This window comes from Ranitomeya imitator, chromosome 3 (assembly GCF_032444005.1).
Source record: "Ranitomeya imitator isolate aRanImi1 chromosome 3, aRanImi1.pri, whole genome shotgun sequence".
Taxonomy (NCBI): Eukaryota; Metazoa; Chordata; class Amphibia; order Anura; family Dendrobatidae; genus Ranitomeya; species Ranitomeya imitator.
Window position 1 is genome coordinate 244071339 of NC_091284.1, and position 24608 is coordinate 244095946.

General features: G+C 43.2%; 1 protein-coding gene across 2 annotated transcripts in view; it reads left to right on the forward strand.

Moving 5' to 3' along the window:
- Window positions 1-13334: 13334 nt before the first annotated feature.
- Window positions 13335-24608, forward strand: part of LOC138669647 (probable myosin light chain kinase DDB_G0271550) — a 223709-nt gene continuing 212435 nt past the window's right edge. Inside the window, exon 1 of one of the 2 annotated variants that reach the window (XM_069756302.1) lies at window positions 13335-13569. The gene's annotated coding sequence lies outside the window, so the exon portion shown is untranslated. Of the gene's footprint in view, window positions 13570-13887; window positions 14243-24608 lie in introns of those variants that run through there. The other variant, XM_069756304.1, reaches the window with a different exon arrangement.

Below are 24608 nucleotides of genomic sequence, written 5' to 3' on the forward strand. Positions count from 1 at the left end.
AATAATAAGGTTGCAGTCAGACGACCGTATCACACAGATGACGATGGCATTGCAATGCTCTATTTCATCAATTTTCATTGCTGAAATATTGCAATTGCTCTGATTGGCTGTTTCACTTTCAACAGCCAATCAGAGAGATCGTAGCCACGGGTGGGCGAAGCCACCCCCCTGGGCTGAAGTACCAGTCCCCCTGTTCCTGTAGGTTGGGTGAAATTGGAGTTAACCCTTTCACCAGGCCTGCAGGAACGTAATCATTCTGTGACACAGCATATGTGTCACAGGTCGGATTGGCACCGACTTTCATGACGCATACGCTGTGTCACAGGTCGAGAAGGGGTAATGGCCCCAAAGTGACGTCTAAGCAGTAAGAAGCCTCTTGCTTATTTATTTAACTCACTTATATAGCACCATGAATTTACAGACATCATCATCACTGGCTCACAATCTAAGATTGTTGAAAGGCTGCAGCACAGCCAATAAATAAGCTTTCAGACTGTGGGCACTTCTGAAGCCACCACAGCCATACCAGGTTTGTGCATGCCTTGATTGGCCGGCGAATATTACTGAATGTGGTCAATTGGGGAAAACAAAGTTGTAAAAATATAATTCAAAATAAAGCATTAAAAATATTTTGGCCCTGCAAATGCTGTTTTATATATAAACTAAACAAGTAAACCAAAAAAGTTCACGTTTGTGATTGCTACATCCATAACAATCTAAGCGATAAAACTACGATAACCTACACAATGAATGCCATTTAAAAAAACTAAAATAAACACTGCAAAAATGTTCAATATATGATTTATGTGTTTACTTCCTGATGAAGAAGTAATTTTAAACTTTTAAACGCGTCAAATAAACCACACCAATTCTATTACACCTCGTCTGGACTGACGTCTCTATAAACTCAGCAGCGCAGAACTGCTCCACAAAAATCCTTTTTTGTCCAACTTTAGATAAAAAGCATACAAATATAAAGACAGATATACATGTTTATTTAGTGATTGCAGAAATCAAACCCGCGGTAAATCCTACACTATGAGTCACAGCTTCTATAATGGTATAAACCTTTTACAAGTGGCTCTCCATAATACTTTGCAGTGCAATATGAGCTAAATAACTGTGTTTATGGATAATAAATGGAACATCTTGCTAAAATGTTTTCCTCCTTTCCGTTATATTGAATCTAAAGTGAGCAGGACGGTCTGACTGTCCCTTGACCAAAGACATGCACAGACAGCTGAGAGCCTATGTACTAGAACAGTGGATAGGACCCAAGTTCCTTAGTATTCCCAGTGTCAAGTGCACATGCTAAAAAGGCAAAGATTCAGTTCCTCCATAATGTAAATGGAAATAGTCTTGAAGGTAAAGGATTGATCAAAGGCCCAACTATAACGTATGCAGGGGTTGCAGTTGCACCCAGGCTCTGGAGTCTAAGGGCCTCAAATGGTCACTTGGCCCAAATTAAAAAAAAAACATTACCCTGTTGGAGATTTTACATTGTGGCCCTGGAGCTTCACGTTCCACCACTGGGATTGATCTACGGTAGTAGAAGGTTTATGCTGTTAGGAATACAGTACCTGCCATAGACGCAATCATCCATCCTTACCTGCTGGTCTGTCCGTGCTGGAGGCGGAGCGATCACACACTTGGATGGTGCAACTACTGCACATGGTGTTTTTGTGTGTGGAAGTGGTGAGTGTAGTAGGAATGTTGGATGCCGCGATTCCCACTTATTTCACAGCCCGTAAGACATGGGATGCTGTGTCCCCCAGTTGCCAGCCCAAGCAGGACGCTGCCTTTCTTAGCGCAAACCAATGGTGGGAATGTGTGCACCCTGTCAGGTGAGCAGGGAGTCGCTCCCTGGACATGACTAGGAGGAATGCATCTCCTGATTTTTATCATTAACATTGGATGGCTATTTTAGGACTGCTCCTTTACACTCCAGTGATGTTTACTCAGTTCACTTGCATAGTGGTGTGGTGAGTGATTTCTGGTGAAAGTCCAGGTGGCTTCAGAGCAGTTGCTTATGGTCATTTCCTGTTCTTCTTCCTTAGCTATTGTTTTGGGTTACCTTTTGGTTTTCATTGTAGGTTAATGCTGCTAGCTTTGGATCTACTCTGGTATCCTGACTCTGTTAGAGTTTGAGTCGAGTTTCATCTGAGTGTGATCCGATTCTTTCACATGACAGAATCGAGGCATAAGTGCGGAGAAGATGAAAAACTTAATTTCTCCATCTTCTCCATTATCTCTGTGCCCGTACATCGGAGAACACTTGGTTTACATCCGATCACAGTCCAAAATTTCATACCCATAGACTTGTAGTCCCCAAGACAGGGCTGTGGCTACCAAGCTGTTGTCTTATTTTTAATTTACCTAATACACTTGATACTTGTATATACATCACATTTCTGAAGCTGGATTTACCATTTTCGACTATTGATTGATCCTCCTATGGCTGCTGGATTTTCTGAGCTCCGGACATAATCTCAATTCTTATCTTTATCCCATAGACTTGATTGAGTGCGTGTGATACGAATAGCTGAGCCACTCGCAGTATGCTGCTATTGGTTTCTCATGCCGATTTAACATTAGAAAATAATCGCAGATCTGCATTGCCCCACAGTAAAACATTAGGCTTAGTGTTAGCTGATAAAATATATATGGCAGTGTGAGCAAAATCTAACAGTCATGCTAGGAATCAGTGGCATACTGAAAATGGTGGCAGATGACACGGCTGTTATGGGACCTGAGAGTTGGGGTGGCCCAGTGCCAGCACCAGCCTGTCGTTGTACGTTTGATTGTATCACCATCCTGGATGACGATACAGTTGGAAGCAATGATGGAAGAGTGGGCTGTGTACTCCCACCTACATCAATCTCCCTCTACGTCTGAGCTCTGACGTCACAGCGCAGCTGGCGCAATGATATCACTTCACACCTCTGTGAAGAGCTGCAAAACCCAGAAGCCATTCTGAGGAGATGGGAGCAGTGGGGGAACAACGAGAGGCGAGTAATTTTTTTTCTTATATCAATGAGAACATTGTGGGGCCCATTATACTGTATCGAAAGCTATGTGGGGCCCATTATGCTGTATGGAGGACTATGTGGAGGTGCTCATTATACTGTGTGGAGAACAATGTGGGGCTCATTATACTGTATTGGAGGACTATGTTAGGCCTATTACATTGTAAGGAGAACTATGAGGGTCCCCTTATACTGTATGAAGGACTATGTGGGGCCCTTTATACTGTATGATCTGGACTATGTGGGGCCCTTTATACTGTATGGTCTGGACTATGTGGGGCCCATTTTGGGCATATGGAAGGCAGTGTAATGCCCATTATATTGTATGGATGGCAATGTGCGACCAATTATACTCTATCAGCTTAACCCGAATTAAGGAGTATTATGTGAGGATTACCAGAGGGACAGTCTGAGAACCAGTGAATTGTATTGATAAAACAAGTATCCCACAGAGATCTGCCTGTCTGCATGTATGGGTCAATCTCCAACTGTGAGTGTAAATCTGACCACCAATTACCTACGATTTGTATATAGTTATTTACCTCATTAACATTAGTCATTCTTTCAAGTTAAGACTGTTTCTTCATTATTGGGTATTTGCTGCATAAACAACCACCACCATTATCATACTCTACTGAAAGATACAGCTATTGTGCAAAATTATCATTCGCCACATTGCCCTCTCTGATTTGCATAGATTTGGGTTTGATTATTAGCCCTGTGTTCAGAGACCTATCTCCAACTGTCCGACACGCACCTATCATCACAACAAACTATTTCTCACTGTTACTTTTTTAATATTTTTATTGGGGAACTCTGCTTGTAATTGGAGAGGGGGAAGAGAGGCTCATAATGACAGAAAGATTAGCCACCGTGACTTAGATTATATAGATTATAATCATAATTATAATATATAGATGACATTACCATCCAGGGTTACTTTATTAAGATAAACTGTTAGATACAAAAGTAAAGAGCATTACATATTTTGTGCCAAATTTATGAACCACGTGTCTTATTTTGAAAAATTTTGAAGAAATTGTCACAAAATAATTCAGTGGATACAAGACAAAAAGGAAAATAGACTTTTAGAAATTACAAATGATGGAGCATGCTCAGTGACTAGAAAATAGAGGAAAAAATTACTTAAAGGGAGTCTGCCACCAGGTTTATCCGATAATGCTGTATATAAGCCCCCAATCCGATCTGCAAGAGAAGAAAAATAACTTTTATTAAACTCACCTGTGGGGTGGACCGGTCCGAGGGGTGTTGCAGGTCCTGGTCCGGCGCCTCCCATCTTCTTGCATGCCGCGCTCCTGCTTGCTTCACAGGATCCCCGGCATCACGCTCATGCATAGGCAGAGCAAATTCCTGCAGTGCGCAGGCGCTGGTCCTCTCTGACCTTAACTGACTCCTGCGCACTGCAGGACTTTGCTCTGCCCTCAACAGGGCAGAGTACGCCTATGCATGAGCGCGATGCCGGGGATCCTGTGTGATTGTCGCAGTGACACATCATCCACATGAAGCAAGCAGGGGGGCGGCATCACAAGAAGATGGGAGGCGCCGGACCGCCCTGCAGGTAAATACAATAAAAGTTATTTTTCTTAGGTCAGATCGGGGGCTTGTCTACAGGATTATAGAATGCTGTAGATAAGCCCTGAAAGGCAGTGGCTGTAAAGGTACCGTCTGTTATGAAAGGCAATTCAGTACTACAATGGACATAGCGGTCAGAGCACATACAGTGATCTGACAATAACCCAAAATCATAGAACGAGCTCTGAGACGTGGGAACTCTGCAGACCGCAATCCCTAATCCTCTCCAAACAACACTAGAGGCAGCCGTGGATTGCGCCTAACTCTGCCTATGCAACTCGGCACAGCCTGAGAAACTAACTAGCCTGAAGATAGAAAATAAGCCTACCTTGCCTCAGAGAAATACCCCAAAGGAAAAGGCAGCCCCCCACATATAATGACTGTGAGTTAAGATGAAAAGACAAACGTAGAGATGAAATAGATTCAGCAAAGTGAGGCCCGACTTTCTTAACAGATCGAGGATAGAAAAGGTAACTTTGCGGTCTACACAAAACCCTAAAGAAAACCACGCAAAGGGGCAAAAAGACCCTCCGTACCGAACTAACGGCACGGAGGTACACCCTTTGCGTCCCAGAGCTTCCAGCAGCAAATTAGACAAGCTGGACAGAAAAAATAGCAAACAAATAGCAAAGAAGAACTTAGCTATGCAGAGCAGCAGGCCACAGGAATGATCCAGGGAAAAGCAAGTCCAACACTGGAACATAGACAGGAAGCCAGGATCAAAGCATTAGGTGGACTTAAGTAGAGAAGCACCTAACGACCTCACCAGATCACCTGAGGGAGGAAACTCAGAAGCCGCAGTACCACTTCCCTCCACCAACAGAAGCTCACAGAGAGAATCAGCCGAAGTACCACTTGTGACCACAGGAGGGAGCTCTGCCACAGAATTCACAACAGTACCCCCCCCTTGAGGAGGGGTCACTGAACCCTCACCAGAGCCCCCAGGCCGACCAGGATGAGCCACATGAAAGGCACGAACAAGATCGGGAGCATGGACATCAGAGGCAAAAACCCAGGAATTATCTTCCTGAGCATAACCCTTCCATTTAACCAGATACTGGAGTTTCCGTCTAGAAACACGAGAATCCAAAATCTTCTCCACAATATACTCCAATTCCCCCTCCACCAAAACCGGGGCAGGAGGATCAACAGATGGAACCATAGGTGCCACGTATCTCCGCAACAATGACCTATGGAATACGTTATGTATGGAAAAAGAATCTGGAAGGGTCAGACGAAAAGACACAGGATTAAGAACCTCAGAAATCCTATACGGACCAATGAAACGAGGTTTAAACTTAGGAGAGGAAACCTTCATAGGAATATGACGAGAAGATAACCAAACCAGATCCCCGACACGAAGTCGGGGACCCACACGGCGTCTGCGATTAGCGAAATGTTGAGCCTTCTCCTGGGACAAGGTCAAATTGTCCACTACATGAGTCCAAATCTGCTGCAACCTGTCCACCACAGTATCCACACCAGGACAGTCCGAAGACTCAACCTGTCCTGAAGAGAAACGAGGATGGAACCCAGAATTGCAGAAAAATGGCGAAACCAAGGTAGCCGAGCTGGCCCGATTATTAAGGACGAACTCAGCCAAAGGCAAAAAGGACACCCAGTCATCCTGATCGGCAGAAACAAAGCATCTCAGATATGTTTCCAAGGTCTGATTGGTTCGTTCGGTCTGGCCATTAGTCTGAGGATGGAAAGCCGAGGAAAAAGACAAGTCAATGCCCATCCTACCACAAAAGGCTCGCCAAAACCTTGAAACAAACTGGGAACCTCTGTCAGAAACGATATTCTCTGGAATGCCATGTAAACGAACCACATGCTGGAAGAACAATGGCACCAAATCAGAGGAGGAAGGCAATTTAGACAAGGGTACCAGATGGACCATCTTAGAAAAGCGATCACAGACCACCCAAATGACTGACATCTTTTGAGAAACGGGAAGATCAGAAATAAAATCCATAGAGATATGTGTCCAAGGCCTCTTCGGGACCGGCAAGGGCAAAAGCAACCCACTGGCACGAGAACAGCAGGGCTTAGCCCGAGCACAAATCCCACAGGACTGCACAAAAACACGCACATCCCGCGACAGAGACGGCCACCAAAAGGATCTAACCACCAACTCTCTGGTACCAAAGATTCCAGAATGACCAGCCAACACCGAACAATGAACCTCAGAGATAACTTTATTGGTCCACCTATCAGGGACAAACAGTCTCTCCGCTGGACAACGATCAGGTTTATTAGCCTGAAATTTTTGCAGCACCCGCCGCAAATCAGGGGAGATGGCAGACACAATTACTCCTTCCTTGAGGATACCCGCCGGCTCAGACAAACCCGGAGAGTCGGGCACAAAACTCCTAGACAAAGCATCCGCCTTCACATTTTTAGAGCCCGGAAGGTACGAAAGTTCTTATGATCAGTCAATACCACCACGCGATGCTTAGCTCCTTCAAGCCAATGACGCCACTCCTCGAATGCCCACTTCATGGCCAGCAACTCTCGGTTGCCCACATCATAATTTCGCTCAGCAGGCGAAAACTTCCTGGAAAAAAAAGCGCATGGTTTCATCACTGAGCAATCAGAACCTTTCTGCGACAAAACAGCCCCTGCTCCAATCTCAGAAGCATCAACCTCGACCTGGAACAGAAGAGAAACATCTGGTTGACACAACACAGGGGCAGAAGAAAAACGACGCTTCAAGTCTTGAAAAGCTTCCACAGCAGCAGAAGACCAATTGACCAAATCAGCACCCTTCTTGGTCAAATCGGTCAATGGTTTGGCAATACTAGAAAAATTGCAGATGAAGCGACGATAAAAATTAGCAAAGCCCAGGAACTTTGCAGACTTTTCAGAGATGTCGGCTGAGTCCAATCATGGATGGCTTGGACCTTAACAGGATCCATCTCGATAGTAGAAGGGGAAAAGATGAACCCCAAAAATGAAACCTTCTGCACACCAAAGAGACACTTTGATCCCTTCACAAACAAAGAATTAGCACGCAGGACCTGAAAAACTGTTCTGACCTGCTTCACATGAGACTCCCAATCATCCGAGAAGATCAAAATGTCATCCAAGTACACAATCAGGAATTTATCCAGGTACTCTCGGAAGATGTCATGCATAAAGGACTGAAACACTGATGGAGCATTGGCAAGTCCGAATGGCATCACTAGATACTCAAAATGACCCTCGGGCATATTAAATGCAGTTTTCCATTCATCTCCTCGCCTGATTCGCACCAGATTATACGCACCACGAAGATCTATCTTGGTGAACCAACTAGCCCCCTTAATCCGAGCAAACAAATTAGATAACAATGGCAAGGGGTACTGAAATTTAACCGTGATCTTATTTAGAAGGCGGTAATCTATAAAAGGTCTCAGCGAACCATCCTTCTTGGCTACAAAAAAGAACCCTGCTCCTAATGGTGACGATGACGGGCGAATATGCCCCTTCTCCAGGGATTCCTTCACATAACTGCGCATAGCGGCGTGCTCAGGCACGGATAAATTAAACAGTCGACCTTTTGGGAATTTACTACCAGGAATCAAATTGATAGCACAATCACAATCCCTATGCGGAGGTAGGGCATCGGACTTGGGCTCATCAAATACATCCCGGTAATCAGACAAGAACTCTGGAACCTCAGAAGGGGTGGATGATGAAATTGACAGAAATGGAACATCACCATGTACCCCCTGACAACCCCAGCTGGACACCGACATGGATTTCCAATCTAATACTGGATTATGGGCTTGTAGCCATGGCAACCCCAACACGACCACATCATGCAGATTATGCAACACCAGAAAGCGAATAACCTCCTGATGTGCAGGAGCCATGCACATGGTCAGCTGGGTCCAGTATTGAGGCTTATTCTTGGCCAAAGGCGTGGCATCAATTCCTCTCGATGGAATAGGACACTGCAAGGGCTCTAAGAGAAACCCACAACGCTTAGCATACTCCAAGTCCATCAAATTCAGGGCAGCGCCTGAATCCACAAATGCCATGACAGAATACGATGACAAAGAGCAGATCAAGGTAACGGACAGAAGAAATTTTGACTGTACCGTACCAATGGTGGCAGACCTAGCGAACCGCTTAGTGCGCTTAGGACAATCAGAGATAGCATGAGTGGAATCACCACAGTAGAAACACAGCCCATTCAAACGTCTGTGTTCTTGCCGTTTAACTCTGGTCAAAGTCCTATCGCACTGCATAGGCTCAGGTTTAAGCTCAGGTAATACCGCCAAATGGTGCACAGATTTACGCTCACGCAAGCGTCGACCGATCTGAATGGCCAAAGACATAGACTCATTCAAACCAGCAGGCATAGGAAATCCCACCATGACATCCTTAAGGGCTTCAGAGAGACCCTTTCTGAACATAGCTGCCAGCGCAGATTCATTCCATTGAGTGAGCACGGACCACTTTCTACATTTCTGACAATATACCTCTATCTCATCCTGACCCTGACAAAGAGCCAGCAAATTTTTCTCTGCCTGATCCACTGAATTAGGTTCATCGTACAGCAATCCGAGCGCCAGGAAAAACGCATCGATATTACTCAATGCAGGATCTCCTGGCGCAAGAGAAAATGCCCAGTCCTGAGGGTCGCCGCGCAAAAAAGAAATAACAATCAAAACCTGTTGAACTGGATCACCAGAGGAGCGAGGTTTCAAGGCCAGAAATAATTTACAATTATTTTTGAAACTCAGAAACTTAGTTCTATCTCCAAAAAACAAATCAGGAATAGGAATTCTTGGTTCCAACATAGCTTTCTGATCAATAGTGTCTTGAATCTTTTGTACTCTTGCCGAGAGCTGGTCCACAAATGAAGACAGACTTCTAATGTCCATCGCTACACCTGTGTACTGAACCACCCAAATGTCTAGGGGAAAAAAAAGGCAAAACACAGTGCAAAGAAAAAAAAATGGTCTCAGAACTTCTTTTTTCCCTCTATTGAGAATCATTAGTACTTTTGGCTTCCTGTACTGTTATGAAAGGCAATTCAGTACTACAATGGACATAGCGGTCAGAGCACATACATTGATCTGACAATAACCCAAAATCATAGAACGAGCTCTGAGACGTGGGAACTCTGCAGACCGCAATCCCTAATCCTCTCCAAACAACACTAGAGGCAGCCGTGGATTGCGCCTAACTCTGCCTATGCAACTCGGCACAGCCTGAGAAACTAACTAGCCTGAAGATAGAAAATAAGCCTACCTTGCCTCAGAGAAATACCCCAAAGGAAAAGGCAGCCCCCCACATATAATGACTGTGAGTTAAGATGAAAAGACAAACGTAGAGATGAAATAGATTCAGCAAAGTGAGGCCCGACTTTCTTAACAGATCGAGGATAGAAAAGGTAACTTTGCGGTCTACACAAAACCCTAAAGAAAACCACGCAAAGGGGCAAAAAGACCCTCCGTACCGAACTAACGGCACGGAGGTACACCCTTTGCGTCCCAGAGCTTCCAGCAGCAAATTAGACAAGCTGGACAGAAAAAATAGCAAACAAATAGCAAAGAAGAACTTAGCTATGCAGAGCAGCAGGCCACAGGAATGATCCAGGGAAAAGCAAGTCCAACACTGGAACATAGACAGGAAGCCAGGATCAAAGCATTAGGTGGACTTAAGTAGAGAAGCACCTAACGACCTCACCAGATCACCTGAGGGAGGAAACTCAGAAGCCGCAGTACCACTTCCCTCCACCAACAGAAGCTCACAGAGAGAATCAGCCGAAGTACCACTTGTGACCACAGGAGGGAGCTCTGCCACAGAATTCACAACAACCGTCACACTCAGCAACTTTGCAACGAGAACGACAACGATCCGTGACGTTGCAGCGTCCTGGATAGCGATCTCGTTGTGTTTGACACGCAGCAGCGATCAGGATCCTGCTGTGCCATCGCTGGTCGGAGCTAGAAGTCCAGAACTTTATTTGGTCGTCAGGTCGGCGTGTATCGTCATGTTTGACATCAAAAGCAACGATGCCTGCAATGTTTTACATGGAGCTAACAACCAGCGAGAACGATAAGTGAGTGGCCATTACGTCACTGGATCGCTCCTGCATCATTCTGGAGTTGCTGTGTTTGACGTCTCTACAGTGACCTAAGCAGCGACGCTCCAGCGATCGGCTCATTGTCTATATCGCTTCAGTGTCGCTGAGTGTGACGGTACCTTAACTCATATCTGCCAAACCTGGTGACAGGTTCCCCTTAAAAATGCTAGCAAGAGTAAGAACTTCCTAGGGTCCTGGTCAGATGAGCTGGCCATCCATGCAACATGTCCATCTATGTACCCAACAACGATGAAGAAGGTCAGTTTTTAACATGTTAAAATCCTTGATCCTCTGAATAATAAGCGATAAAGCTTATTTCTGGCTTCATACAATAGCAAAAATTACATTCAGATAATTAGCTTGCAGGTGTTTGGTGCATTCTTTGGACATTAGTAATGTCCAAACATTCTGATAGTTATGGATTGGCGCACAACACTTTATGTGAACATAGCACATGACCTTGGAAAGGTGCTGGTGCATATGGTAGACTTAAGGTCCCCTATTCAACTGCTGGAGGTTAAAACAGGGTTCTTCTGGCCTTCACCAGTGGGATGTGCATTGACATACCATGCGCCATGCTTTCCAGTACAGTGGACCCACACATAAACTAATTTAGACAGTTTTTAAACACTGTGGCCAATGTATAAAATTATATTCAGTGACGAGTTGAAGGCATTTTCTTCCAGATCTGAACAGCCTAAGGTATATGGGCAACGTTATACTGGATTAAAACCATAATATTTTGTAATAACAGGGTTTGCAAAAATGACGGGTAATAATGCTCTGTAAAAAAGGGGGGGGGGGGTTGCAAAAAGAGGGGTTATGGTATGTTCACACTTTTTTCCACTTGGTTTAACAGCAAAAAGCACAGCATTTTACAGTCACTGCAAAGTGAATGAGATTTCTGAAGTCTCATGCACAAGCTTCTTATTTTTAAATTGCAGATTTGAAGTTTCAGACCTGCAGCATGTGAATTCTTTCTGCATTTCACCTAGTCTAATGAATGGGGAAAAAACACCTAAAAATGTATAAAAACATGGCCAACATTTTTTTTTGCTAAGAGACATGTTTTTGATGCAGAAATGTTTGCAACAAATACTTATCGTGTACGTATACCTTTATAATGCCTTGAAATAACAGTGGATGTAATAAGAGGGGTAGTAACACCTTAAAATAAGAGGGGTTGTAAGAGGAAGAATAGTAATGATTTGTAATAAGAGGGGTAGTAATAAGAGGAGTAATAATTAGTGATGAGCGATTATACTCGTTACTCAAGATTTCCCGAACACACTCTGGTGCTCGGAGATTTAGATTTTCTTGCGGCAGCTGAATGATTTACATCTGTTAGCCAGCAGAAGTGCATGTGGGGGTTGCCTGGTTGCTAGGGAATCCCCACATGTACTTATGCTGGCTAACAGATGTAAATCATTCAGCTGCGGCAATAAAAACTAAATCTTCGAGTGCTAAAAAATACTCGGCGGTCACCAGAGCGTGCTAGGGGAAATCTCGAGTAACGACTAACGAGTATATTCGCTCATCACTAGTAATAATGCCTTGTAATAAGAGGGTTTATAATAAGAAGGATGATAATTCCTTGTAATTAGATGGTGGGGATAAGTGGGTTAATAATGCCTTGTAATAGGAGGGTAGTAATAAGAGTGGTAATAATGCCCTGTAATAAGAGGGTGGTAATAAGGAGGGTAATTATGCTTTTTGATAAGGTTTATAATAAAAGGGGCAATAATGCCTTGTGATAAGAAGGTTTATAATTAGTGCAAACAGGCACTCCTCATGAGTTGCGGCTTTCCAACACCTGCGAAACATGTAGCCGCGGGGACTCAAACATATTTTTCGAGCACGCCGAAGGCACTCAGTTAGAACACGAGCATGCTCAGATAACGCCTTATCCCAGCACGTTCGCTCATCACTATTTACAATAGAAGGGATAATAATGCCTTGTAATACAGTTTATGATAAGATAGGTAATAATTCCTTGCAATAATTTAAGGAGGCCGGCAGGGAGATGTGTTGACACCACCAGTCATAATAGGAAAGCGGGATTAACCCTGTTGGGCATATGAGTCTGGTGTTGCATGTACTTACAATTTCTGATTATTCACCAGCTTCTTTTCATGTGCTTGTTACTGCTATTGTTTGCACTTATTTTGGTGTACGGTTTATGATCTTGCCTACCTCTGGATATTTTGTTGTCCTGCTGTATCAGCATGTCTCATTACCTTTTTTTCCCTCTCTGTGCTGCTATGTATGACTTACATTTTACTTATATAATATTTTTGCTTAATAAAATTACTTGGATTTTAAATCTTTTTGGTGGTCTTCTTGTACTCCATCCTTTCTGGTGTTCTTGTAATAAGATGGGTCTGGCTCAGAAAAGTAGACCCCATATGAAGCAGTAGTTTGCCAATAAATGTAAATTCTTTAGATTACAAATAAACACAAATTGCTTCCTATATCATTGTGGTCAGTTAGTCACTCACTGATATGGCATGCACACAGGGAAAGGATGCCAATAAGCAGGTGATATGTAAGTTATATATATGATTGACAGAAAAACAGCCTGGGCATGTTAATAAGCTCTCCGGACTTGCACTACAATCCTCGGCTTCCTCGGCGGCTAGCCCTCCTGCATACAAATAGAGCCACAGAGAACTCCAGTGGAGGTACTGTACGTTACGTGTCTCCTTCCTCCTCCTCCGTAAACGCTGCTTAGTAACCATTTAGTGGAGGAAAACCAGCTCTCGTCGCCTCTAGTCCTTGATTCTTGCTAACAGAGGTGCCAGGTCGATTCCGATACACTAGACTGGGACTACTGGGATTGGGAATACAATCTTCTCTAGCAATATTCTGGTAAGGATCCTGAAATTATTATTTACCATTGACTGAATCCATGTAGCATCCATATCTTAGATTCATGAAGCCCCAGCATATACTTTCCAGCAGCGCGTTGAGGAAATCTATGAAATATTATTCTTGTTTCTGAATTGTCAGATTAAGTTTCCTGCAGGGGAATGTCGTCTTTCTTGTCACTCAATAGCCGGCTGATTTCTTGCTTCCGTTGCTACTAATTGTATTTGACATCTAACAATCGTGTCAGTGCAATGCAAGACTTAATCTCCTGTCATAATACATAGCGCGTCGTAAAAAGTGTTAACGTCAATCAGAATCGAAGACGAGGATTTAGTCAGTGATGGCCAAGTGTCGGCATAGACAGCTCTGCGATGCCGAGCGCAAACAGCTCCAGTGACAACTTCTGTATTTTCTACATCTAGAGATGGAAAATGTAGCTTACTTTTCTTTAATGATTGCAAAAGTGAAGATGTTTTATATGGAAGAACCTATTTTGTGTAATCAGACCACCCAAACATTGAATTTTTGGATATTCTTTCACACATTGTTAACAAAGGATTGATTCAAACATACATGTTCTGAAAGAATACATCAGTAAATACGCTCCTACCGTCCTCTGGTGACGTGCACTCGACTGTGGACCGCTGACGTCACTTCCGGTAACGCACATCAGGTAAGGGTATCATTGTGTCCTGGCGGGGCGCTCATTTCACCAGGGCGTCGTGATTCCACTGTGGGACTCACTGGTGTTTCTTATGACCTGCGTTCCACCTTGGACTGTTTCTGTCACTTCCTTTGCGTGCAACACATGCCAATATATCTTGTAAGCACGTATAGACAGACTGCTCGTTCATTGGCCACTTAATAAAACCGCCATCTGATATCAATATACTACTTCCTATCTTGACATTCCCTTCCTGGATCTGGCTTAAATAGTATCTACTTACTTAAAAATGACTCCTTGAGAAAGCTGAGGCGAAACGCGCATTAGAGATTTGGAATCTCTATTGTTAGGTCGGTTTGTTGTACAAATGGTATATTTACATTGATAATTTTTGTGTTGCATTTTAGGTCTACTTTTACATTATGTGAGATAATGCGGTTTAATCTTCCCTTTCATCTCTCATTGCATTTGCTATTTGACTGTATATTTATCTTAAATTCTATAGCCTTGTATGATATCATATTTTCATTGACCAACCCATATTGGATTCAGATTATATACCCGCCATACATGTTGTCTCCTGATCTGATTTTTTTAGTGAATTTTTGTTATGTCACTCCCTAAATTGTTATCATTATTTATTTAATAAAATTATACAGTGTTTTTTTTTTTTCATTTTTGAGTGTTTATTTAATTTGTGCAGGTCTTATCTTTTGGGACATCCATTAAATATTAATATTTGTGATCTGTTAGTATTTGTAGGTTATAATTCTGGCATTACTCTATTATATGGAATGATTTGTTAACTCGAGATTTTTGCATTTGAGTGTTACATTTGCTGGTGTGTCCTATCATCAGAGTGCCCAACACTTGTTGTCATCTCCCATTCCTATTCCACTTTTTGTAGAACAGATAAAGAACATTGGATATTTATCTTTTCTCCATTTACTTTAAATTGCCAGAGATGACTCATTGTCAGACAAATTATTTGGTTAAATGCTTCATTTTTTTGTGACCATACTGCCATTATCATTGTAACATTCTCTTCTACTGTAATTGTGAGATCAAGAACAAATACGGAGAAGAAACGACTCATTGCCACAAATGTTCATGAATGAAAGCTCAAATAATCTACATAGATACATCCATTTATTTAATACTTACCAGGCACAAGCCACTGGGAAGGATGTTGCTTTTATGAAAATTTGTTTTCTTTTACCCATGGATATTTTCAAAAAAGTATTGGATATTAGTAGCATAGTGGCCATCACATCCATTATACCCACTGCTGTTGTGGAAAACAAGGTATTTTTTAGTTTTTTTTCTGGTGAAGTTGTAAGAGGAAGAACCAAAACTGGGGTACCTTTCTCACGCCGTTTCCGGAACTGCCGGGGCTGTCACCCATGTTGCAGGGGGGAAATCCTTCATTCCAGGATGAACCCTTGCATGTGACTGTAGTAGGTGGGGCCAAGATAAATAGCGCTGCACGCGGGAAAAGAGCCAGAGCCTGGGCGAGAAAGCTGAGTGGTGAGTCGGGTGCTGTGTCCGCTGTAAGGGCAGAGTGATCCATTTGCGCAGGTTGACTCGACAGTACCCCTGCATACAGGTCCATCGCTGGTGGATGACTAACCGGCAATCCCCTGCTATCCTCTGAGCCTGGAGGTGACTCAGAGTTGACGCCAAAGACTGCACCGGGTGTGCGACACTGTGAGAGACAGGCGTCTAGGCCTGTGCTCTGCTACCCAGGATCTGTGTACACCGCGGAGCAAATTCTTGTTCCGGTGGCTTCACACATTGGACTCAGTACCGTGCCTGTCACACCTGGGCATGGGAAAGTTACTCTCTCCTCAAAGACTACGTCAAGATGTCACGGCACTCTGTTGTCGGTGCCACCGTTGGATCCCCGTCCGTCACAGACTTCATCGAGACATCACGTGCCGCTGTTGTCGGTGCCTCCATTGGAACCCTGAGACGCCGCACACAAGAAGACTACAGTCTGAGGGTATGCGCACACGCTGCGGATTACTCTGCGGACTGATTTTGGTAAATCTACAGGTAAACCGCACTGCAGATTTCCTGCGGAATTACTGCGGATTTTGTGCGGATTCCACCTGCGGTTTTACACCTGCGGATTCCTATTATGGAGCAGGTGTAAACCGCTGCGGAATCTGCACAAAGAATTGACATGCTTCGGAATAAACAAAGCTACGTTTCCGCGTGTTTTTTTTCAGTAGCATGTGCACTGCGGATTTTGTTTTCCATAGGTTTACATAATACTGTAAACTCATGCAAAACAGCAGCGAATCCACAGCGGCCAATCCCCTGCGGATCCGCAGCAAAATCTGCAACGTGTGCACATACCCTGATAAGTTTCACCTCTTTAATTACTGAACTATCGTTAGTCCCTGTCCGAACCTGCCACCCTCCCAGTTCTGTCCCATTCCCTATCACTACCCCCGCAACCTATTACTCCCTTCATGGAGTGCGCATATTGTTAAATAAAACTTTTAACTCTTGATCTGCCTCCTGTCCGTGACGACATCCCGCATTCCTGCAATTTCTACAAAGTCTCAAGAAAATGGATTTTCCAGTTTCTCAGAAGTAATGATATGGTCATCTGTTTTACAAGGATGAATTGTTAAAAGAATCACTTAATATTGATGAAAAAAAATCCACACACTTCTTTCCAGAATTAATGTAATTAGGTTTTCAAAACTGAACTGCTTGCTCAAGGTTGGGCCATAGCACCTCTGGTTTATTCAGATTATTTAGGGCAGGGTCCCACAATGCATAGGATGCATAATATGCAGGAATGAATAAGTGAATTAGCTGGGAGGTAAATCAGAGTTGCCAGAAAGTCATGCGCTCACTCATCCCCATAGATGCACGTCTTTAACCTTGTGTGGCTGCTGTGTTATTGGATCCTACCTTAAATTAAACCAATTAATGCTGTCAACTATGCACAAATAGAAATCCTCTATAAACATGTTGATCAAGACAAATCCATTTTCCAAATCTGAACCCCCTGAGATTGCAACAGGTCCTGTAGTTGATCCTGGTTATGGTTACACATATCACCTACCCAACAGTATAATTAGTGTCCAATGGGCTCCAGTGCAAAATGTAGAACTTGACCCCATACCCCATCCCCGCATGAGTCAAATGTGGTGCCCTCTAAATCCTATAATGACATACGAGTTGCCCCACCTCCTGGGAAAAAGAAAGCACAACAAGTGGGAGCACCGATATTAATTAACTATTTAACTTCTTAATTCAAAACTCGAAAATAGTAGTACTGTAAATTGTTGAGTGATCAGATTAAACCAAATATTTAATGGACAATGGTCCTCAATTTGAAGAGCATGGGACCATTAGTTACTTACATAATAATAAGATTATGTTACGTGTCCGAAAGATTTCAACTAAGAAGTTGGGGAAACAAAAGAAATAAAAAAAATTGAAAAAAAAACCCCGAAACATTATGTTTCAACCTCAGATCTAAGATACAGGTGCATCTCACAAAATTAGAATATCATCAAAAAGTTAATTTCAGTTCTTCAATACAGAAGTGAAACTCATATATTATATAGTCATTACAAACAGAGGGATCTATTTCAAGTGTTTAGTTCTGATAATGATGATGATTATGGCTTACAGCCAATGAAAACCCAAAAGTCATTATCTCAGTAAATTAGAATACTTTGTAACATCAGCTTTAAAAAATGATTTTAAAATCCAAAATGTTGCTTTGATAGCAGCATTCAGTTTGTCTGCATTGGGGAGTCTGGTGTCTCTTATCTTCCTCTTTACAATACCCCATATACAGTATATATATGTATATATATATATATATATATATATATATATATATATATATATATATATGTGTGTGTTACTGACATCTATATATCTATGTATTCTATGTGTATATATATATATTCTATTCTAACCTGTCAGAGTGATTTTACAGTATACGGCACATGAATTGCCGTCTTTTCAAACGACACTGGTGCGTAAAGAATCGGACAGCACTTGCATGGTCCAAGTGCTGTTTGATTTTTTTTCTTGCACCCATAGGCTTGCATTAGCAAGACTCAGCCGATATACGCGTACAATCGCAGCATGGTGCGATTTTACATGCACGCTAAATACGCCCGAGAAAATAATTGGTGATGTGAGCTTCCCCATAGAAACAGCAGTCTGCATTATGAATGACTAATCAGAGCATCACATGAAGACCCCCTTCAGACCCACCCCTGGGCAAGAGCATATCATTAACACAAAACTGAAAATATAGATTAAACAACCACAAGATGGATTTCATCAACCAAGGAATCATTGCAATCCGTATAACGGCGCCGACCTAACACTGTCTGTAGGTTACTGTGCATAATCCTGCAGACAGGTTCCCTTTAAGGCCTTTTTCTGCTTTTTTCATTTGAAATTATGCAAATTATATTATGAAGTGCGTGGTGCAGTGCTTGGCCCCCTATGTATTCATATATGCTTAAATAGAGATCTTTTAGGCTTTTGTTGCATGCTTTTATGTATCTACAAATTTAATACCATGGTAACCAGGATTACAGTTTCTGTAGATAAGGAAAGATTACAGTTACATGAAATTGAATTATTTAATTATTTTCTAGTTTTGATCCAAGTACCCGTCAGGCATCTTTCTGTCTATACCCAAAGTACAGTCTATTTAACACCTCTGAAACGGCTTAGGATCACACTACTGCTTTACATCAACACACAACATCCCTCGGTAAAATGGTGCACCTAGAAATCTAACGATGGGGGATCCCTGAGCTATGGACACCTCGACCAATGCATGGCAGATTCTCAAGCCCTCTTTATTCAACTCCGCATCCAGTGCTGTTAGCCATGGTCTGACCTTATCCTCGTCTTATCTAATAAGATGTGGAGACTGTGGTGATGCAGATGCACAGCACTGAAGCCGTATTCACTCTCATCAGATTTCAATGTAGAGTAAGGGTACCGTCACACAGTGGCACTTTGATCGCTAGGACTGCACGATCCGTGACGTTCCAGCGATATCGTTACGATCTCGCTGTGTCTGACACGCTACTGCGATCAGGGACCCCGCTGAGAATCGTACGTCGTAGCAGATCGTTTGAAACTTTCTTTCGTCGCTGGATCTCCCACTGACATCGCTGAATCGGCGTGTGTGACGCCGATTCAGCGATGTCTTCACTGGTAACCAGGGTAAACATCGGGTTACTAAACGCAGGGCCGCGCTTAGTAACCCGATGTTTACCCTGGTTACCAGCGTAAATGTAAAAAAACAAACACTACATACTTACCTTCTGTGTCTGTCCTCCGGCGCTCTGCTTCTCTGCACTGGCTGTGAGCGCCGGCCAGCCGGAAAGCACAGCGGTGACGTCACCGCTCTGCTTTACGGCTGACCGGCGCTGACAGTGCAGAGGAAAGCACAGCGCCGGAGGACAGACACGGAAGGTAAGTATGTAGTGTTTTTTTTTTTTTACGTTTACGCTGGTAACCAGGGTAAACATCGGGTTACTAAGCGCGGCCCTGCGCTTAGTAACCCGATGTTTACCCTGGTTACCAGGGGACTTCGGGATCGTTGGTCGCTGGAGAGCTGTCTGTGTGACAGCTCTCCAGCGACCAAACAGCGACGCTGCAGCGATCGACATCGTTGTCGTATCGCTGCAGCGTCGTTTCAGTGTGACGGTACCCTAAGTGTAGAAAAACACATTAGCCATATTATTAGAGAATATAAAATTGAGTTAAGTGAGTTATCAAACCCAAAATGGGACACAAACATAAATGCAAGCCCAAGACTTCATCCCTAAATACATTTTGACCTCTGGGAGATGGTTGAGTGGTGTACTCCTTTAAGTATTAGGATACTGTGGCCCTTGGTGATACAGAGCTTTCCACATTTAGGCATGGTGAAAGAATTGCAAAAGTACACAGTACAAGAACAGCTTGACTTACAAGGAGGCTACAGTATATGCTTAGTGGCTACAAAGCCTCTCATGAGGCAATGTTCTTGATGGCTGCAGACAATCAGGTAGCAGTTTGAAAAAAGGTAGATAGTTGGTGTTTGTGCCAGTGGCTCCGTTTTTCAGCACAGCTATTGAAAATACCAATAATGATGATAATGTTAACAGTGTCGCAATTGATGCGGCCCATGACTGGTCCAGCCCATAAGGTATTAGCCAGATTTACCATGTGGACAGTCCAACTCTGATTATGAGAATTTTGGACCCAGACTCCAGACAGCTTCCTAAGGCTACGTTCACATTAGCGTTTTGCGTGTTTGCGTCGGGCGACGCAGCGGCGACGCATGCGTCATGCGCCCCTATATTTAACATGGGGGATGCATGGACATGCGTTGTGCTGCGTTGTGCGACGCATGCGTTTTTTTGCCGCAAGCGTCGGGCGCAGAAAACGCAACAAGTTGCATTTTTCTTGCGTCCAAATTTCAGCAAAAAACGACGCATGCGTCGCAAAACGCAGTGTTTTTGCGAGCGTTTTGGTGCGTTTTTATTTGCGTTGTGCGTTGCGTCGCCGACGCAGCGGCGCACAACGCAAATGTGAACGTAGCCTAATGAGTACCGCTGACTCTTAAAAGGGACTAGTCACCTTGTTTTCCCTAAGTAAACAATACAATACGATACACTTTATTGATCCCGTGGGAAATTATAGCATCACAGCAGCACAACTTAAATCATAAAAATCATAAAAGAATGACATAGTTGACATGACAGTGGAGTTGACAGAAGAACATTATACATTATACATTAGAATAGGACATACACAATGAGTGAACTGAAATGTAGAGAAATAAGTAGACATTCACCTTGGTGGTTTAACCCTAATGTTGTTGTTGTACATTCCCATGGCAGTTGGCACAAACGATTTCCTATATTTTTCCTTCTTACACCTCAGAAGTATTAGCCGGTTGCTGAAGGTGCTCTTCTGACTCATGAATAGCTCATATAGTGGATGTGCATTATTGTTCATAATTGCCATACACTTTTTCAGAGTTCTTTTCTCCACTACCTCCCCAAAAGAGTCCAGATTACAGCCGACAGCAGAACTTGCCTTCTTAATAATCTTATTCAGCTTATTAGCATCAGAGGCCCGCACACTACTACCCCAGCACGTGATTGCAAAAAAGATGGCACTTGCCACTACAGATTGGTAGAACATTTCTAACATTTTGCTACACACATTAAAAGACCTCAGTTTCCTTAGGAAATACAGTCTGCTCATCCCCTTCTTGTAGACAGTCTCTGAGTGGCATCTCCAGTCCAGTTTGCTATCCAACTGGACCCCCAAATATTTGTAACTCTCCACCTGCTCTACCTCCTGACAAGCAATAGTGATCGGTAAGCATTCCAACTTAATCCTGCTATAGTTGGCCACCAACTCCGTAGTTTTCTTAACATTTAGTTGTAGATAGTTACCATTGCACCAATCCACGAAATTCGACACCGCCCTTCTGTATTCCTCATCCCCCTGATCTCCCCTAATGCATCCCACAACCACGGAGTCATCCGAAAATTTTTGAAGGTGGCAAAGTTCAGATTTATACTGAAAGTCTGACGTATACAGAGTGAAAAGAAAGGGCGCAAGCACCGTTCCCTGGGGGGCACCAACACTGCTCAATAATCTGCTTGACACCACTGCTCCCATCTGTACAAACTGTGGCCGATCTGATAGGTAGTCACTAGTCAGTTATCCAATTTCTCATCCCCACCTCCTCCAAGTAAACATACTTTTCCAACTTTTTGACCTTCTCCATTTAGCTCCGGCAACCCTTTTATAGGAGCCCACCTGCCCCACATGCATAGGAAAATGCTGCATATACTTGTCCTACAACATATGATAATTGGCACAGAGCAACCTGTTGGGCAACTCTAGACTTTGCTTGAAGCCTCATCTGTGCCTGCAATCACCTCTGCTTCTGCCTCGATTGACATGGATGTCTCCTTTGCCATCCACACAGCCTGTTGTGTCTGCACAGGCCTTGTCTGCTACTGTGTGGGTGTGATAGTTGGACAGGCTATGTGAATGACGAAAGGGCTATGTCAACTGAGGCAGAGATGGGGGTGATCATGGGTACAAAAGAGCCACCGAGCAAAGTCTGGAGATGCCCAATGGATTAGTATACTCAGACGGATAAAAACAAATTCCTAGGCAGTAGGACTCTTACAAAGAGGTTTCCACAAGTACAATTAGTCAGGTCTAAAGGTGGGGGATATATAGAGAAAACACAGTGACAAGTTCTCTTTCACTATTAGTGTTATGTGTTTTCGGATCTTACATATTAGCCAAATGGTACAAGTTTTCTATATTGGGCTAACTAATAGAAGAAGAAATATGCATCTGTTATATGCAATCCTTACATAGACGTGCACTGTATGAGCATAGTATGAATCTATGAGCATTAGGAACATTTTTGTAATGTTATTTAATATTTAGCAGATTTTGGTGATGGTAAATTATTGATGGGTAGAAGAAGGCTATTATCAAAGTGAAGCTATGGAAGGGTTGTTAAACCTGTATAGGTAAAAATATGTCAACGTAGTGTGTATTACTGTCAGATGACAAAAAATCTGGATAAGGCACCTAAAATGAGCCTTGCCTCTCACGCAACATTATAATGGTTGATATTTTAGCATACAGGGTCAAATTATTCATAAGACTAGCAAGGCTGAAGCCAAGGGACCCTGTAGGAACTTGGGGCACATCACTTTTTTTGTTGAGGTCCTGTTACCTACACAATAGGGCTCCAATGCTCAAAAACGTACAGACCATTAGATGCCTTCTCCCTTATTATGTCCACATGAGCAATAGAATCTCGAATGTACCCACGGGCCGTTAGAATAAGCCAAAAAAGGTATTTTTATTATAGAACTTTATACAGAATATAGGGCTATGTACTGTAGGCTAGCACTCAGGATCAGGTTGTCAGCTGGAGACAGAACATAAGAGATAGGTGCTGGGCCTAAAGTTTAGGCTCCCTGACCATTTGCAGTTCCTATATAAAATACCATATCCTTTAAGGCCCCTTTCACCAGTACCAGTTTTCACACATACCGGAGACACGTATCCGCATATATGTTTTCCATACGGACGTGTAAATGGGGTCTAAAGCAAGGTCTCAAAGTGAAATGAGGACTGCATTATTAAATTTACGCTGGGCTGTACGGCAACTTTGCACAACACCAAAATATATAATTAGCCTCTGTACAACCCACTATTCAAAGTATAAATTGATAGACAACTCTGTGCTCCCCATTAACTATAATTAGCCCCTTTTCCTATGCTATAAAATTATAAATTATTAACCAATGTGCCTCCCCCCAATTCATTATAAGTCTCTGTTCTATGTCCCCCTCAATTAATTGTGATTCCATGTCCGCTCTCCTGTCCTTCCTGTATCGTGCTCTTCCTCACTGTGTTAAAAAAAAGGAATCACTCCCTATCCCTCGAGGCGTAAATTTAATTCTATTCCGGCTGGGTACCTGTTTAATGATGGAGTCAACCTAATTGGAGCAGCTGAGTCATACAGAAAGTAATGGGCAGGAAGCCGCCGGGAATGGCTTACTGCAGCTATTCTGTGACCTACTTTGTCCTTAGTAGACGAAAAAATTGAGCATCTCTTGCCCTGACGGGGTCCAGCGGTGAGCCTTGGTGGCCATGTGTGGGGGATGTGGCCTACCACAGCCAGACTTTCTGGTGTAAATTATCCCAAAGTACATTAAAGCTTTAAATCAGTTGTTTTACATTTTGACCAAATGTGACTTGTCTGAGCCTAAAAAAAAATATGTTTTATTATTATTATTTATTTATATAGCACCATTGATTCCATGGTGCTGTACATGAGAAGGGGTTACATACAAGTTACAGATATCACATACAGTAAACAAACTAACAATGACGGACTGATACAGAGGGGCGAGGACCCTGCCCTTGCGGGCTTACATTCTACAGGATTATGGGGGAGGAGACAGTAGGTTGAGGGTTGCAGGAGCTCCAGTGTTGGTGAGGAGGTAGCTTCGATAGTGATGAGGCGGCAGCGGTGTCAGTGCAGGCTGTAGGATTTCCTGAAGAGATGAGTTTTCAGGTTCCGTCTGAAGGATCCGACTGTGGTTGATAGTCGGATGTGTTGGGGCAGAGAGTTCCAGAGGATGGGGGATATTCGGGAGAAGTCTTGGAGGCGATTGGATGAGGAGCGAATAAGTGTGGAGGAGAGAAGGAGGTCTTGGGAGGACCGGAGATTACGTGAGGGAAGATATCGGGAGATTAGTTCAGAGATATATGGAGGAGACAGGTTGTGGATGGCTTTGTAGGTCAGTATTAGTAATTTGAACTGGAT